The following is a 17,249-nucleotide window of genomic DNA, read 5'->3' on the forward strand; positions in this document are numbered from 1 at the left end:
TGTCCTGTGTGAGGGCTAACGGAAGATCTGGGCAGATGCTGCAACATTGCTGAAATCAGTGCCGTCTGGGTGGAGGGGGGAGCGAGCTCACAGGAAGAGCTATAAAGGAATGTGAACGGCAGAAATAGATCCAGAACAAACAGGAGAGGAAAAATGAGCTAGAAAGCGCTGGGAACCTCCTTCTGACAAGGTCTGTACATTTTTCCATTAGTGATAAGGTTGGTACAGGCAGTGTACACAAGGCTGGGAACTAATATCTTCTGAAGATATTTCTAGCTAACCTGTTGAACTGTCAAGGTGCTCCTAGATGTGTGATCTCAGGAGATGATAGAACTGTGGAGGGATATTGAGCTCTGCAATGGGGAATTTTGAAGTGTCTGTAGTGTCAGCGGTAATGGGATTCTTTGTTTTCAACTTGCAGTAGGAAATCGGTAGCTGAAACCAGATTTATTATAAGCAACAGAGATAGGAAATATCCTTCATTATTTTTTATTTTTTTGCAAATATCATTTTTATTAGTATTTCAAATAACTCCTTCATTATTTTTAAACAAGCCACAAATTGTAAACATTGTACAAATTGTGTATACATTGTCTATTCTGGATAACTGGATTTTATTTGAGACTTTGAAGGGTATTAGATTATTATTATTATTATTATACAGGATTTACTACTGTAAAGTGTAAAAATCAGCTATCAGATGGCATTCTCCAAACAATTATTTGTACATAACATCTAGACATGGAGAGATCCTGTTACCCATCAGTGGTTTCATTAGTGAATACTGTAATCTTCAACAAGCTAAATATTAGGTGGAGGAATTGAAAATCCTAGGGTGGCTTTGACATGTAACTAGACACTTTTACAAGATAATGTTTGTTATGAATTTCCTAAAAATATAGAAGAATTCTTACTGGATCAAAGTGGGATTTGGTACTTTTTTATTAGACTGATGGTGTGCTTAATGTGTGAATCTGTGCATATGCAGCTGTGAACTTCAGTCCAGTAGTGGGCGCAGTCACTGCAAGATCTCTTCTAATCTGTAATTTATTAGTGGTTATCCCGCACACCTTCTTATAAGAAATTCATGGACTTGTTGATCTTTGTATTGTGCCGCACTGAGTTTTAACTCTGATAGGAGACTGGTGGACTAATGCGCTACAGTGCTTCTAATACCATATAGCAGTGGCCCCCAACCGTTTTGGCATCAAAGAGCGGTTTTATTGAAGACATTTTTTTTCATGGACCGTGGAGGCAGGTGAATGTGGTTGTTTTATAGCCTGCCACCAGTTACAGTCTGAATTCACACATGTATGGGTTTTAACTCAACGCAGGTTAACACAGTGTTGTATTGTCAACTTGACACATAAAAACCATTCACAATTGTTTTTATGTGCCTGTGCATTGACCTTTTATTATACAAGTGAGCTAAACCGCAGATCAACACAAGTCAACGTGTGTTAAAACACGCATTAAAGAGGAAGTAAACCCCTTCAAACCACTTTGACCTACAGGTAAGCCTAGATTAAGGCTTACCTGTAGGTCCAAGCAATATCTCCTAAACCTATATGGTTTAGGAGATATTTGCCCGAAAATGGGCACCGCTGTCTACGGCGCATGCGCCGTAGACAGCGGCACGCAGGCGCACTAAATGCGGCAAATCCAAGAATGGATTTGCCTAATTTGTCGACTCCCGTGCGCATGCGCGGGAGTGACGTCATCGCGGCTTCGCCGAATGGCAGCGGCCGAGCTGCGAGACGCGACTCCCGTGCGCATGCGCGGGAGTGACGTCATCGCGGCTTCGCCGCTGTCATTGGTCGGAGCTGCGAGACGCCACCAGCAAGATGGATGCGGCGGACTACAGGGATCAGCGGCGACTTCGCTGGCTCCTGTGTCAGGTAAGTGACACATAATGAGCTACTATGCGATGCATAGTAGTCCATTATGCTTTACCTTTGCAGGGAAAAAAAGAGGAAGTAAACCCATCAGGGTTTACTTCCTCTTTAAAAGGGATGGAAATGTTCATCCATTTTTACTAGGGGTGCACCGAATGGGTTTTTTGGTGCCAAAACCAATACCGAAAATGAAAAATTACACTAGTCCGAAACCGATGCCAAAAATTACTGATACCGAAACTTAAAAAAATATATATATTTATATACAGGAGATGGTCAGAGACTGGGGATATGGTACAGGAGATGGTCAGAGACTGGGGACATGGTATAGGACAAGGCTCGACAAACCCCAGGCGCCAGGTCGCCAATGCGACCAGAAATCGCGACCTGGCACCTAAGCTGCCACCAGCCGACTCACTATCGATGCCCCAGACATGCAGCAGCATTAACACTGACTGCCGTCCCCCTCCCTCCTTCACACTCTGCAGCACCGCGCTGTGTGTGAAACTGACACCCAATGGAGAGAGGAGGATCTGTCAGCCTGATGTCGGGGTGGGCGGGACCCGGCCGGGGTGGGGGCGGGACCCAGCAAACTATCAAACACCAGCCAATGGGATCTGGGCGGGCCGCTACGTGTATGTGGCCCGCCCCTTTTCTTAAGCAGCCCAATCGTTGGCTGGTGTTTGATAGCTGCTGGGTCCCGCCCACCCTGACATCAGGCTGAAATCTGACATATCCACCTCTCTGTTACTTGTCAGTTTCACACCCCGGCAGGGTCCCGCCAGCTCCTCTGTTACATTTCAGTAACAGAGTGCTCCGTGTGAAACCTGCCAGTGCCAATCAGTGCCACCTGCCACCAATCAGTGCCAACCAGTGCCACCTCCAATCAATACCACCTGCAACCAACCAGTGCCACCTGCCAGCGCCAACCAGTGGCACCTGCCAGCGCCAACCAGTGCCACCGCCAATCAATGCCACCAACCAGTGCCACCGCCAACCAGTGCCACCTGCCAGCGCAAACCAGTGCCACCGCCAATCAATACCACCTGCCACCAACCAGTGCCACCGCCAATCAGTGACACCTGCCACCGCCAATCAGTGCCACCTGCCACCGCCAATCAGTGCCAGTGCCAACCAGTGGCACCTGACAGTGCCACCACCAATCAGTGCCACCTGCCAGCGGCAACCAGTGCCATCTGCCACCGCCAATCAGTGCCACTTGCCACCACAAATCAGTGCCACCTGCTAGTGCCAACCAGTGCCACCGCCAATCAATACCACCTGCAACCAGTGCCAATCAGTGCCACCTGTCAGTGCCACCTGCCACCGCCAACCAGTGCCACCTGCCACCGCCAACCAGTGCCACCTGCCACCGCCTACCAATGCCACCACCAACCAGTGCCACCTGCCACCGCCAATCAGTGCCATCTGCCAGTGACAACTAGTGCCATCGCCAAACCAGGGCCACCTGCCATCGCCAAACCAGGGCCACCTGCCATCGCCAAACCAGGGCCACCTGCCAGTTCCAAACCAGTGCCACCTGCCAGTTCCAAACCAGTGCCACCTGCCAGTTCCAAACCAGTGCCACCTGCCAGTTCCAAACCAGTGTCACCTGCCAGTTCCAAACCAGTGTCACCTGCCAATGCCAACTAGTGTCACCTGTCGGTGCCATCTGGCAGTTCCACGTGCCTTCCAGTGGCAACCAGTGCCACCTGGCAGTGCCAGCCAGTTCCATCTGTTGCCAGCCTTACTCTTTCTGGTCAGCCCATACCCCTGATGTAACAGCTTTTCAATGGAGTTATTGACTGGGTGCTCCATTGTGAGTTAGGGATAGGGGGTGAAAATGAGTGGCCTTACCCCGGGAGCTGAAAAAAAAAATGGCTCCTAACTTTTTTAACTGGCTCCTAAATTCAAAGCAAATTTGTCAACCCCTGGTATAGGAGATGGCTAGAGACTAGGGACAATGGTACAGGGGATGGTCAGAGACTGGAGACATGGTAAAAGAGATGGTCAGAGACTGCAGACATGATACAAGAGATCAGTGCAGCCTCACCAGTGCCTGTCAGATGCAGCCTGCCTGTGTAGGGGAAGAGAGAGGAGAGCCGCCGCCTGGTTGATTAGAGCTGGTGATAACAGCTTTCATTTCAATAGTTGGGTGTTCCCCGCCGCGCACCATCACATACAGCCCTTCCTCTTTGTCTGGGCACTTTGATAGACAGATCACCGTCCAATCCTGGGAAGGGTGATCGGTCTATCAAAGTTCACCCGGACATGGGGGAGGGGCTGTATGTGAGGGCGGGGAACACACAGATATTGAAATGAAAGCTGTTATGTTCCCGGCGCTCTAATCAACCAGGTGGCGGTTCTTCTGCCCTATAGCCCGCCCAGGCACCGCCCCATTTTCGGCTCTGTTATCGGACATTTTTCTCTTTCGGAAAGTTGCTGAAAAGACAATTTTTGGCCCATATATTTCGGTGCATCCCTAATTTTTATTGCATTTTATCAAGTCGGTGTGTATTCAGCCTCACTCACAGAATATGCGGTGACAGATGTTTTCTTGCATTGTAAAACAACTGTCACCACAAGGACACGATTATTTCCTATGTGCCATTCACACTGCAACATAGCCTATGGCTGTGCTAAAATACAGACCTGCATTTTATTGCATTACACCATGCCAAATCACATGGAATGTATAGAAATACACTTTAAATTATACCCAAAGACACAACTTTCTTTTCATTTTGGATAGGGTAAGGAAGGGTTAAAACCCTTGTCATTTGTATCCTGTTGTGAAGATTTACCGTCACTTCCTCTTCAATAGTCACATAAAGAATTGAGAGGGAATCTCTTCCATGTGAGGGAATTCCCCTCTTATATAGTTATCCCCAGAACTAGTGTCCCCATATTAAGATTTCTCCTCCATTCCTTTTCTTCTAATTCAAATGCATTTTCTTTCTTTAGCCCTCTGTGTAAGTCCTATTGACTACTGTCACCGAGAGAGAAAGTAATCTCTGGAATGGGCACACAGACCAATACGAAAACTAGACTGGTGTTCTAATCACTCTCCAATTTGTTTTGCACTCCTGTGACCCATTACGGATATGCGTCCAGGCATCGCGTCATCCTGACAACGGGCGTCTGGATCCGCCAGGTGCCTGGACTGATGACCTCTCAGTGATGTCTGCTCCACCCCCTTCACAGCTCAGTGCTCCGATGCGTGAAGAGGGAGCTGAGCAGAGAGCTGAGACTGACAGCCTGCAGGTCTCTGCTCATGGAGCTCTGAAAACCGAGTGATCGGCGGTGTTCGATCGCTCAGCTCTCAGTGTAGAGGCGCCAGTGGACATATACAGTATGGGACCATTGCTGCATCCACCTAGGTAAGTATAAATGTGAGAAAAAAAATCCTTTACTTCTCTTTTAAATGCTCTGTGCAATAGTATTGAACAGAGCAGCCCGAAAACCTCTTCTTCTGGGGTCCTGCATCGGAGCTCTTGGCTCCTCCTCTTCTCTGTGTACCACCATAGGAAGTCCCTTCCTATGATGGCACACCTGCGGGCTCACTCCCAAGCCAATCTATGTGTATATGTTGATACACACGGCTAGGCCCTGCCCCCGCTCCCTCCTCACAGGATTTTATTGAGAGCAGCAGGAGCTAGTTCTACAATGGAAAATCATATTTATAATGATTAGTGCCACTTAATCATTGTGAGTATAATATCACTCTTTGGGCAACACTGCACTATTTATTCGTTTCTACAAAATAGCCACAGTGGCCCTTGTATATACAGTTTGTGTTGCTTTTGCAACAGAGTTATGTTACTATTAAGTGATCCTGTTGACAATGTACACAAACATTGTACGCAAATTCGAACTCCCTATATTTTCCGTCAGTTCCTGGGGCATGTCATAGGGTTAAAGATCAATATATTTTGTAAGTAGGGGGAGAATTTCCAGCGTCATGGAATCACATTGTGTGCAGTGGCTAGCTTGAAGCTCCAAAACACTGGCAGGGAATTTTTTTCATTATTCTCCATGGAGATGGTTCACATCTCCAAGAAAAGTTGCCTGAAGCCAAACACCTAAAGCTCAAAAAATGTCTGGCAGATGAGTGCATTTTTTTGAAGAGTTTTTTCATTCCATTAAAAATGCATAGAAACGCTTGATTAAAGCACTTCAGTGCGATTTTCTGCTCAGATGCAATAATTCAATAAAAATAAACAATAATAACTACAGTAAATTAATACATAAATAATAATGATCATCATAAAAAAATAATTTAAACCACTAAGCCGAACCCCTAACCCTAAAATGAATCCCTAATGTTAAGCCTAACCCTAACATTAACCCCTAATCCTAACACTAATATTAACCCCAACTAGAGATCGACCGATATATCGGGCAATATTTGGCCTGTTTTAAGAAATTGGCATCAGCCGATTTTTGAGCAAACTGATTTGCAACTGAATGCAGAGAGGAGCTGTTTTAATTCAGCGTGATGTCGGGGGTGGGTGTGACCCAGATATCAAACACCAGCCAATGGAATGGGATCTGGGTGGGCCAATGCGCGTATGTGACTCCGCCCACTTTCTTAAGTCGCCCAGTCACTGGCTGGTGTTAGCTGCAGGGCCCCGCCCCCCCACCAACAACATCACGCTGAATTCTGACAGCTGGTCTCTGCATTCAGTTACATATAGTGTAACTGAAACTGACAAATTGGCTCAGTGTGAAACCTGCCAGTGCCAACCAATGCCCCCTGCCAGTGTCAATCAGTGCCACCTACCAGTGTCAATTGCCAGTGGCAACCAGTGCCATCTGACAAAAAAAGAAAAATCTGCTTAAAATATCGGCTGCAAAAATCGGCATCATATATCAGCCATCTGCCTGGCCCGATTTCTAAATATCAGCATAAGCATGGGCCAGAGTAAAACCCATATCAGTCGACTTCTACCCCTAACCCTAATCCTAACTCGTAACCTAATAAAATATATGATTATAATTATTCAGGATTTATATAGTGCCAACAGTTTGTGCAGCACTTTAGAACATGGGGGCAGACAGTACACTTACAATACAATTCAATACAGGAGGAATCAGAGGGCCCTGCTCATTAGAGCTTACAATATAGAAGGGAGGGACAAGTGGAACAAATGGTAATAGCTGTGGGGGATGAGCAGATTGAGAAAATGAAAATAAAGTTGTTAGGTGTGGGTGGGGTAGGCTTATCTGAAGAGGAAGGTTTTCAGGGATGTCTAAGGCTGCTTTCACACTGGGGCGGGAGCGGCGTCGGCGGTAAAGCGCCGCTATTTTTAGCGGCGCTTTACCGTCGTTTTAGTGGCGGTCTGCGGGCGCTAGCGGGGTGGTTTTAACCCCCGCTAGCGGCCGAAAAAGGGTTAAACCCGCCCGCAAAGTGCCGCTGCAGCGGCGCTTTGCCGGCGGTATTGCCGCGGTGTCCCATTGATTTCAATGGGTAGGAGCGGTATAGGAGCGGTGAATACACCGCTCCTTCACCGCTCCAAAGATGCGGCTAGCAGGACTTTTTTCACCGTCCTGCCAGCGCATCGCTCCAGTGTGAAAGCCCTCTGGCTTTCACACTGGAGGGAAAGGGGCCGGTTTTTTTCAGGCGCTACACAGGCGCTATTGTTAGAGCTGTAACGCCTGAATACCGCCCCAGTGTGAAAGCAGCCTAAAAGTTAATAGAGTAGGAGATAATCAGACAGATTGGGATAAGAATACCATAGGAATGGACAGGCTCTGGAAAAGTCCTGGAGGCGAGCATGGGAGGAGGTGACGAGGGAGCTAGAGAGTCGAAGTCTTGAGAAGAATGAAGAGGATGATTAGGTTGGTAAAATAAATAATAAGTAAACAAATTATAATTAAATTAACCCATAACTATAACCTTTAACTTCTAATCCTAACCCTTAACCCCTTACAAAGTAAAAAAAAAATAATAATGAAAAACATAGCAGCAAATTATGAAACATGGTATCTTTCTCTATTGGCTAGTAAAAAAATGCCAAAGCTCAAAAAGTGCTTAAAAAGGTTGTACAAAAAAACGCACATAGAAACGCCAAGAAAAACGCTCAGGTGTGAATGAAGCCTAAAGGAGGATGATGGCTCATTCTCTGCTACTAGCCCAAAAAACTGTATGCTACATATTTTTTCTGACAAGTATTAATTATGTTTAAAATCAGAAGGAAAAAACAGGGAAATAGCTTTTCAGTTTTTATACCCCTTACTAAACTGTGTTTTCCCTGCAGGTCTTTCAAGCACATTTACAATTCCTAATTTCTTGTTCATGAACAGAATTAATCAAAGAGCTTACAGGGCACAACCAGTTCAATCATATGCTAAACAGGCCTAACAAGACACATAATTAACTTGGAAATGCATAGGATATAATGGAGGAAATTCATAAAGGCCTCAGCACTAAAATTGTTGCTGTTTGCCCCAGATTCATGTACCTGTCAGAAACTGGCCCATACTGAACACTACTTCCTCAGTACGTTCCCTCTCTATCCTCTGCGCCAGTCACATTAACATTACTAGATTTGGCTTGTCTATGATTTGCAGCCCTTGGCAGTGTGCAGATTGATAGCCACTATTCAGTCCAATGGCAGCTTTTATTTTATTTTATTGTTTATTTATATCAGGAAAGGGGCCCACATGGATTGCAGTGTTACATGGCAATACAGAAGATTGGACACAATCACAATAATGTAACTAGTAATACATAGTCTTGTCAAATTTAACAGTACTTCTGACGTTGGAGCACATCCTGTTGGGCAAAAGTGGTGTGTTAAATTCAAACATTGTTTCATACTCATACTCGGGAGACGCATCTGTGTGGTGTCTGTAGTATTGTCATTTAAGTCATCCACCTCGGAGGCAAACTTATGTGTTCTAGAGGTGTGGTGTGGCCCCTGGGGTCATTCCCACATTTTCTTTTCTTATCCCCCTTGTGTGGGGGATTGAAACGAAAGGATATGTAAACCTATTGTAAAGAAGTAGGTGTTAAAAGAGAAAATAGAAAACTGGGGGGGGGGGGGGTTCCCACGAGCATGGAGTACTAGACATTTTCATCTAGCGTATATCCACGAGGCATTATATCTCTGCCATCAGAGCTTAGGTCAAGGCTACTCTGGTGAGCCTGTTTGAGTCAGAGGTGGACCCACGCAGAGCCTGGCCCTCACCCAAGTATATGAATTTATTCCATAGGTGCCAGGTTTTGGAGAATGTCTCTGCCTGTTTTGAGCTGTGAGAATAAAATTTTACATTTCCTCTACCTTTTGGAGCCATATGTCAGTGGTTGGTGGGTGTGGGGATTTCCAGTGGAGCGGAATGCAGGCTTTGGGGGCATCTAGAAGGTGGCGAATCTTGGGTTTCTTGTAGACTCTTTCGGGAATGTACGACGCATGTAAGAGGAAGAATACTGGGGCGCCCGGGATGTTTTGATCTGAACTACCCACCAAAAATGTTTTAGTCTAGGGCACAACCAGAAAATGTGTACCAGAGTCCCCTTGTCTGATAGGCAGCGCCAACATAGGTCAGATGTTGCCGGGAAGAACTTGTGTAGTAGTGCTGGGGTTCTGTACCATTGTGATAGAATCTTGTAGTTGGTCTCCTGAATTTTGGCACAGATTGAGGATTTGTGCGTGAATCTAAGGATATGCTGTCTCTTGTATGCGCTGAACCTGCAATCCAGCTCCCTTTCCCACTTGAGTAGTCCCAGGGGTAGAAATTCTGATGGTGTATTCAAGAGGCTGTATGTAAGAGAAAGCATGTGTGGTAGCACTCCAGAGTCAGTACAGAGCTCTTTGAATGTTGTGAGTGGTTTTCTGCTGTTGATGGGGGGCTGAATGGAGTTAAGGAAGTGGCGCAGCTGAAGCGTTCTCAGGAAGTCTAAGCGGAACGGGCCTGTGGGGTCAGAGAGTTCTGTGATCGTTTTCCATTGCCCTCCAGAGCTAAAGTGGGAGGCTTGGTGTAAGCCCATGTCATTCAGACCCCGAAAGACCACATCATGTAAGCCTAGTGTAAACTGAGGATTCCCTAGTATGGGGTATATCGGGGAGTTTGAAGAGGAGAGGCATGGTCTGGAAACAAGCTGGGCACAGATTCGTATCGAGTTGCCTATCAGTGGGTGACGTTTGAGCTCTGCGGGGAGGGCTGAAAAACACTGATGGGTTTTCCCAAGGGGAACTATACTTTGTTCTTGCTCTAGTTGAGTCCATAAATTGGTCTCGTGGTGTCGGCACCAATCTATAAGCCTTCCCAAGTGCACCGCCTGGTGGTAGGCCTGAATATCCATCAGTGCTAGACCTCTGTGTTGTTTAGGGTGTACGAGTAATCTTTTGGTAAGCCGAGGCCTTTTCCGGGCCCATATAAACTCCGAGTGCTGATTGCACTTGTTTAAAGTAGGTAGCAGGTATGTGGATAGGATTCAAAACCTTAGTGGTATTGTCCCCCACTTCTCTGGTTGGCACAAAGCCCACTTGGTACACGTGCATCAGTTGGGGTAGGTGTGAGATCTGGAAGCTATTATCTTAGTGAATAATTTAAGGTCAGTGTTGAGTAAGGATATTGGTCTGTAGCTCCCGCACTGAGCTGGGTCTTTACCATCTTTTGGGATGTACCCCCTTTACTAAGGTCATTTAGGAGTTTAACTAGGTGATCACCTAAAGATGGGAGTAGTATCTTATAGTACTGAATAGTGAGGCCCTCAGGTACTGGGGCCTTCCCTGATTTAGTGTGCCCTATCGCCTAGCAGTCTTCTGCATTTATTGCCAGATTCGGAAATCTTTTTTGCAGCAAACTTGGAGCGCTGCCTTCGCTTTAAATTGTAGAAGCTCAGTAATCTGCGTGCGTACGGTGTCAAGCTCATTTCCCAATGATCTGGTTGGGGTCTGCTTGTGTTTGGCTTCTAAGGCCTGTAGTTTGCTGTGGAGAGAGGTTAGTTACGCCGTTCTTTGTTTTTTGTTTTTTGATTCTCACTCCGTGCTTTATAAGCACACACCGGAAAATGGCAGCTTTTAAATTCACCCACTGCCATCTGCTGCTCAATGGGAGAGAACCCTGACATTTATTACAGCTACCCAGCACAGACATGCCCCACTCTCTATACTCCAGCCAAGTGCTGGGGGATAGGGAATTGTGGGAGGCAGGATAGTAGGTTTGGTGGGTAAACTGGGAAATATAGGGGGAAATGACAAGAAGAAGACAAGGGTTTTGGCAAGGATTAGCAAACGGAGGCAAAGCAAACAGAGGTAGGGGGAAGCAGAGCAAGACATAGTTTTTAACTATCCTTTATCAATCAGTGTGGAGAAATGCAAAAAATCAGCAGTAAACGAGCAACAATGAAGGGAAAGTGGGGTTGCAAGAAAGTAAGCAAGCTAAAAAGCATGATAGAAACAAGGATAAGGTCAGCGACACTCCATCATGGCTGAGGAGGATTGGAGGTTTGGTCTTTCTTAGCCCAGACTTGAAATTTAATGATATTTTGATTGGCTGCAGTAAGAAACTGCTAATGCTTTCACTTCCAAGTTTTAAAAGAACCACTATATACTGTATTTCCTAATAATGTATTGGTAATCTGTTCACCAAAACTTTATTTGGTTCAGCAGAACATAACAAAGCTCTACACAAGCCTCATTACTTCCAATCTATAGTTTAGCTTTCAAAGAAGTTATGAAGAACTAATGGCCAATGTCTAATTCCAACCCAAGCTTTTTTTATTAATTTTTTGTAGTTTTTCATAGAATAGAAGAGAGCTTGAACCTCTATCAGGTTGTTGTGCCAATTATCATCTTGTCACCAGCGGCAAAATTACAGTAATATGTGTGATTAGAAAGGACATGGCAAGCTATGGAACTATGATAAATGTTGCTGCTACCTCAACATGTTTCCATTGAATTTAGGTGAAGTAGCGGAAGGTGGCTCTGATTGTAATAACATTAAAGAATACACAATTATCTTGAGATTTGGAAGTATCTCAAGAAAAGACAATACAGTAGTATTACATTTTACAGTGCATCTGGAAGGTATTCACAGTGCTTTACTTTTTTCCACATTTTGTTATGTTGCAGCCTTATTCCAAAGTTGATTAAGTTCATTATTTTCTTCAAAATTCTACAAACAATACCTCATAATGACAACGTGAAAGAAGCTTGTTTCGAAATCTTTGCAAATTTAAAAAAAAATGAAAAAAATCACATGCACATAAGTATTTACAGTATTTACAGCCTTTGCTATGACACTCAAAATTGAGCTCAGGTATCATGTTTTTACTGATCACCCTTGAAATGTTTCTACAACTTCATTGGAGTCCATCTGTGGTAAATTCAGTTGATTGGACATGATTTGTAAAGGCACACACCTGTCTATATAAGGTCCCACAGTTAACAGTGCATGTCAGAGCACAAGCCAAGCAATGAAGTCTAAGGAATTGTCTGTAGACCTCTAATACAAGATTTCTTGCAGCATTGAAGGTCCCAATGGGCACATTGGCCTCCATCATCTGTAAATGGAAGACGTTTGGAACCAACAGGACTCTTTCTAGAGGGGGCCGCCCAGCCAAACAGTGATGGGGGGGGGGGAGGGTTTTTGTCAAGGAGGTGACCAAGAACTAGATGGTCACTCTGACAGAGCTCCAGCGTTTCTCTGTGGAGAGATAAGAACCTTCCAGAAGAACAACCAGGCCAATCAGGCCTTTATAATAGAGTGGACAAGCGGAAGCCACTCCTCAGTAAAAGGCACATGACAGCCCACCTGAAGTTTGCCAAAAGGCACATAAAGGACTCTGACCATGAGAAACAAAATGTTCTGATCTGATGAAACTCTTTGGCCTGAATGGCAAGTGATGTTTTTTTAGCAGCAGGAACTAGGATACTAGTCAGGATCGAAAGAAAGATGAATGCATCAATGTACAGAAACATCCTTGATGAAAACCTGCTCCAGAGCACTCTGGACTTCAAACTGGGGTGAAGGTTCATCTTCCAACAAAACAACGACCCTAAGCACACGGCCAATATAACTAAGGAGTGGCTATGGGACAACTCTGTGAATGTCCTTGAGTGGCCCAGACTTGAACCCAATTGAACATCTCTGGAGAGATCTGAAAATGGCTGTGCACTGACGCTCCCCATCCAACCTGATGGAGCTTGAGAGGTCCTGCAAAGTAGAATGGGTCAAACTGCTCAAAAATAGGTGTGCCAAGCTTGTAACATCATGCTCAAAAAGACTCGAGGCTGTAATTAGGGCCAAGGGTGCTTCACCAAAGTATTGAGCAAAGGCTGTGAATACTCTATGTACAAAAAACACTCAGTAAACCTGAGGTGCTGCAAATCTATGGGTCAGGTGAGATCAGTTATTCTTGAAGAATGGATGAATCAAAGTCAGTGCATCCAGCACATCATGGAAAAATGCAAAGAAAAAACAAACTGCAGCGCTCTAAAAAATTGATCGATTGCAATCCAAAGTGATGCTATGTGCATAAATAAAGCTTGCTACCAATCAAATGAATGAATAAGTCTGTTTATTCCATAGGATTAATAAAAATCAAAGAAAAATAAAATGACTGACTCATACGGGTGAACATTACCAGTGACCTCAGGATAGATAGTGGGGGAAACAATCATCTGGGAGGCTTGCTTGGGGGGGACAAAATGCCAATCAGTATCCAGAGGAGTGGAGAGGAATTCCGGGTCCCAGAGGGGGGGGCAAACTGGCTGCTATCTGGAACCGCCAGCTCCGGAGTGATTTCCGTGGCTGGATGGAGAATTAAACTAGGCAGCCTGTGTGATGGTGACCGCTCCAGGGAGAACAACCAAGCCGAGCGGAGTCGATACTCTCAGCGTGTCTGCGCACCTCCTGTGATGTCAATGCCGTGCCAGAGGGGGAAGAGGAATCACGGAGGTCAATTGCTTCAAACATTTACTGCTCTGTTCTGTTGCCATAACTTGTTTCGCACGCATGTGCTTTGTCAAAAGTTCAGTTGCACATAGCATCACTTTGGATTACAATTGATACATTTTTTTAGATCGCTGCAGTTAGTTTTTTCTTTGAATACTTATGTACAGTATCTCACAAAAGTGAGTACACCACTCACATGTTTTGTGGCAATACTGAAGAAATGACACTTTGCTACAATGTAGTAGTGAGTGTACAGCTTGTATAACAGCGTAAATTTGCTGTCCCCTCAAAATAGTTCAACACCCAGCCATTAATGTCTAAACTGCTGGCAACACAAAATGAGTACACCCCTAAGTGAAAATGTCCAAACTGGGCCCAATTGGCCATTTTCCCTCCCCAGTGTCATGTGTCTTGTTAGTGTTACAAGGTCTCAGGTGTGAATGGGGAGCGGGTGTGTTAAATTTGCCCCACAGATGCTCAATAGCGTTTAGGTCTGGAGACATGGTTGGCCAGTCTATCACCTTTAACCTCAGCTTCTTTAGCAAGGCAGTGGTCATCCTGGAGGTGTGTTTGGGGTCGTTATCATCTTGGAATACTTCCCTGTGGCCCAGTCTTTGAGAGGAGGGGATCATGCTCTGCTTCAGTATGTCACAGTACATGTTGGCATTCATGGTTCCCTCAATGAACTGTAGCTCCCCAGTGCTGGCAGCACTCATGCAGCCCAAGACCATGACACTCTCATCACTGTGCTTGACTGTAGGCAAGACACACTTGTCTTTGTACTCCTCACCTGATTGCCGCCACACATGCTTGACGCCATCTGAACCAAATAATTTTATCTTGGTCACATCAGACCACAGGACATAGTTCCAGTAATCCATATCCTTAGTCTGCTTGTCTTCAGCAAACTGCTTGTGGGCTTTATTGTGCATCATCTTTAGAAGCGGATTCCTTATGGGACAACAGCCATGCAGACCAATTTGATGCATCGTGCAGTGTATGGTCTCAGCACTGAGAGGCTAATCCCCCACCCCTTCAGCCTCTGCAGCAATGCTGGCAGCACTCATATCTATTTCCCAAAGACAACTTCTGAATATGAAGCTGCGCACGTGCACTTAACACCGCTCTCCAGCTCAGTTTCAGGCTTTTGGCAATCTTCTTATAGTCTAGGCCATCTTTATGTAGAGCAACAATTCTTTTTTTCAGATCTTCAGAGAGTTCTTTGCCATGAGGTGCCATGTTGAACTTCCAGTGACCAGTATGAGAGAGTGAGAGTGATAACACCAAATTTAACACTCCTGCTCCCCATTCACACCTGAGACCTTGTAACACTAACGAGTCACATGACACCGTGGAGGGAGAATGGCTAACTGGGCCCAATTTGGACATTTTTACTTTTGTACTCACTTTTGTTGCCAGTGGTTTAGACATTAATGGCTGTGTGTTGAGTTATTTTGAGTGGACAGAAAATTTACAGTTAAACAAGCTGTACACTCAATTCTTTACAGTGTAGCAAAGTGTAATTTCTTCAGTGTTGTCACATGAAAAGATTACCGTAATAAAAATGTGAGGGATGTATTCACTTTTGTGAGATACTGTACATGTGTTTTTTTTTTTTTTTACTTCTTTCATGTTGTCATTATGGGATATTGTTTTTAGAATTTTGAGGAAGATAATGAATGTAATCCATTTTGGAATCAGGCTATAACAAAATGTGGAAAAAGTGCTGTAAATACTTTCCGGATGCACTGTACATTTTTACAGTAGTTACATTTTTTTGAAAAGGCAGTAGGAGGGCCAGTGTTAAAGCATCACATCCTGTGTGTATATATAAACAAAAAATGATTCAAAGACACTGCAGACTTTTAGCCTGGGTTCACACTATTGCGATATGGGAACCAGCACGATTCTCCCTCGCAGGAAGTTCACACTGCCCTCTTCGAACCGCTGCGGGTGTCAATACAAAGTTAATAACACACCAGATTGGTTCGCAGATCGCAGTATGAACTGTGAATTCGGACAGGAATCTAATTACGTGGCTGTTCACACCCATGCTATCCGAGTCTCAGTGCAGGGGGGAAAAAAAAGGTTCCTGCAGCTGCAGCATTTTCATGCGAATACAATTGAGTTTAGGCATAGAAACTAACTGAATTTGCATTGCACAGACATCGCATTTATTCTGCACAACAATGCGTTGAGAATCACATGCGATGTCTGTGTTTGAAATAGTATGAACCCAGGCTTAAGGTGCTCACAGATAACAAAATAAAATGTATTTTTGTAAAATTTATAAAACAAACCAATTAAAACTATACATAAAGAACATGCCATAAAATAGATTTTTATTCCTCTGTAGAATTGCTGACTTTATATGTGACTGAACTATGTTACAGATATTGTATCACACTTTATTTATCACAGCATCAATGTATATGAGATCCCCATTGGATTCAATGCGTTTCGAGGGGAAAGCCCACTTCCTCAGGGGGTGAAGTACAATCTAATAATCATAAAAAAGGAGAAATGGATTGCCAATATATACAACATACAAATACAGCATTTATACAGCACATTAAACAATGGTTATTATAGATTATATAATTTTACTGACTGAGTTCAAGCCTTTCCTCTTTAAGAATCCACTATGGAAATAAACATCCTTGACAATGACCAGTTGAGGTCTTGAATAAATAAATAGAAATTAAGGAAACCTACATGGTAAATTGGTTGATAAGTACAAGATGAAAGAGAGAAGGATATATCCTTGAGCCATACATTACAAGAAAGAGGGAGAATGCACAATGTTATCTCAAGTAGACTGCCAGAAATAAAATAATACCAAATGACCTTAGAACAAGAAGGGGATGAAAAAAAAAAAAGATGATGGAAAATTATAATAACACAAATTCCCTTAAGGCTTTCATTCTCTACATTATAAGGGGATTCAGATTTTACCACAAAAACGGCACTCTGGAATCTCCCAGATTGGAATGCCACTAGATCAGGGGTGGTAATTGTAATCTATCCAACCATATAACCATGTAAGGTACCTATGAGCCACAATAATCATATGTGGGTTTGAATAGAGCAGACATTCATACTCAATCATTGTTCTAACCATAAAATAAATTTAATAACTGGATTACGCCACACTCCAAACCAACTACCACTACAGCTATATAAATATTTGGTCAGGTCTCCCCCTCCTGATAATAATCATTCACACTCAACACTATGAACACACCGATATATAATGATAGTAACAATTATTATATTAACAATTATGCCTACTAAACTAGCAAGTCAAAGAGTACCTATTAGAGTTACAATAAAAGACACTGATATTGATTGTTTTAAAAAGTACCTGATGAAAGGAAATTTTTTCCAGGAATATGCAAGAATTGACAATCTTGTGAAATATAAGAAGGTAACCGCAACACAGTGCTC

The 17,249-nt window shown here is 44.1% G+C and overlaps 1 protein-coding gene across 3 annotated transcripts in view; it reads left to right on the forward strand.

Moving 5' to 3' along the window:
• The window catches only part of CAMKK2 (calcium/calmodulin dependent protein kinase kinase 2), a 190,314-nt gene that overhangs the window by 5,549 nt on the left and 167,516 nt on the right, over positions 1–17,249 (forward strand). Inside the window, exon 1 of one of the 3 annotated variants that reach the window (XM_077461984.1) lies at positions 71–190. The exons of the other annotated variants lie outside the window; for them this stretch is intronic. The gene's annotated coding sequence lies outside the window, so the exon portion shown is untranslated. Of the gene's footprint in view, positions 1–70; positions 191–17,249 lie in introns of those variants that run through there. 3 annotated transcript variants of the gene reach the window in all.

This window comes from Lithobates pipiens, unplaced genomic scaffold (genome assembly GCF_037356315.1).
Source record: "Lithobates pipiens isolate NorthernLeopardFrog02 unplaced genomic scaffold, aLitPip1_a1.2 Scaffold_3, whole genome shotgun sequence".
In the NCBI taxonomy this organism is placed as follows: Eukaryota; Metazoa; Chordata; class Amphibia; order Anura; family Ranidae; genus Lithobates; species Lithobates pipiens.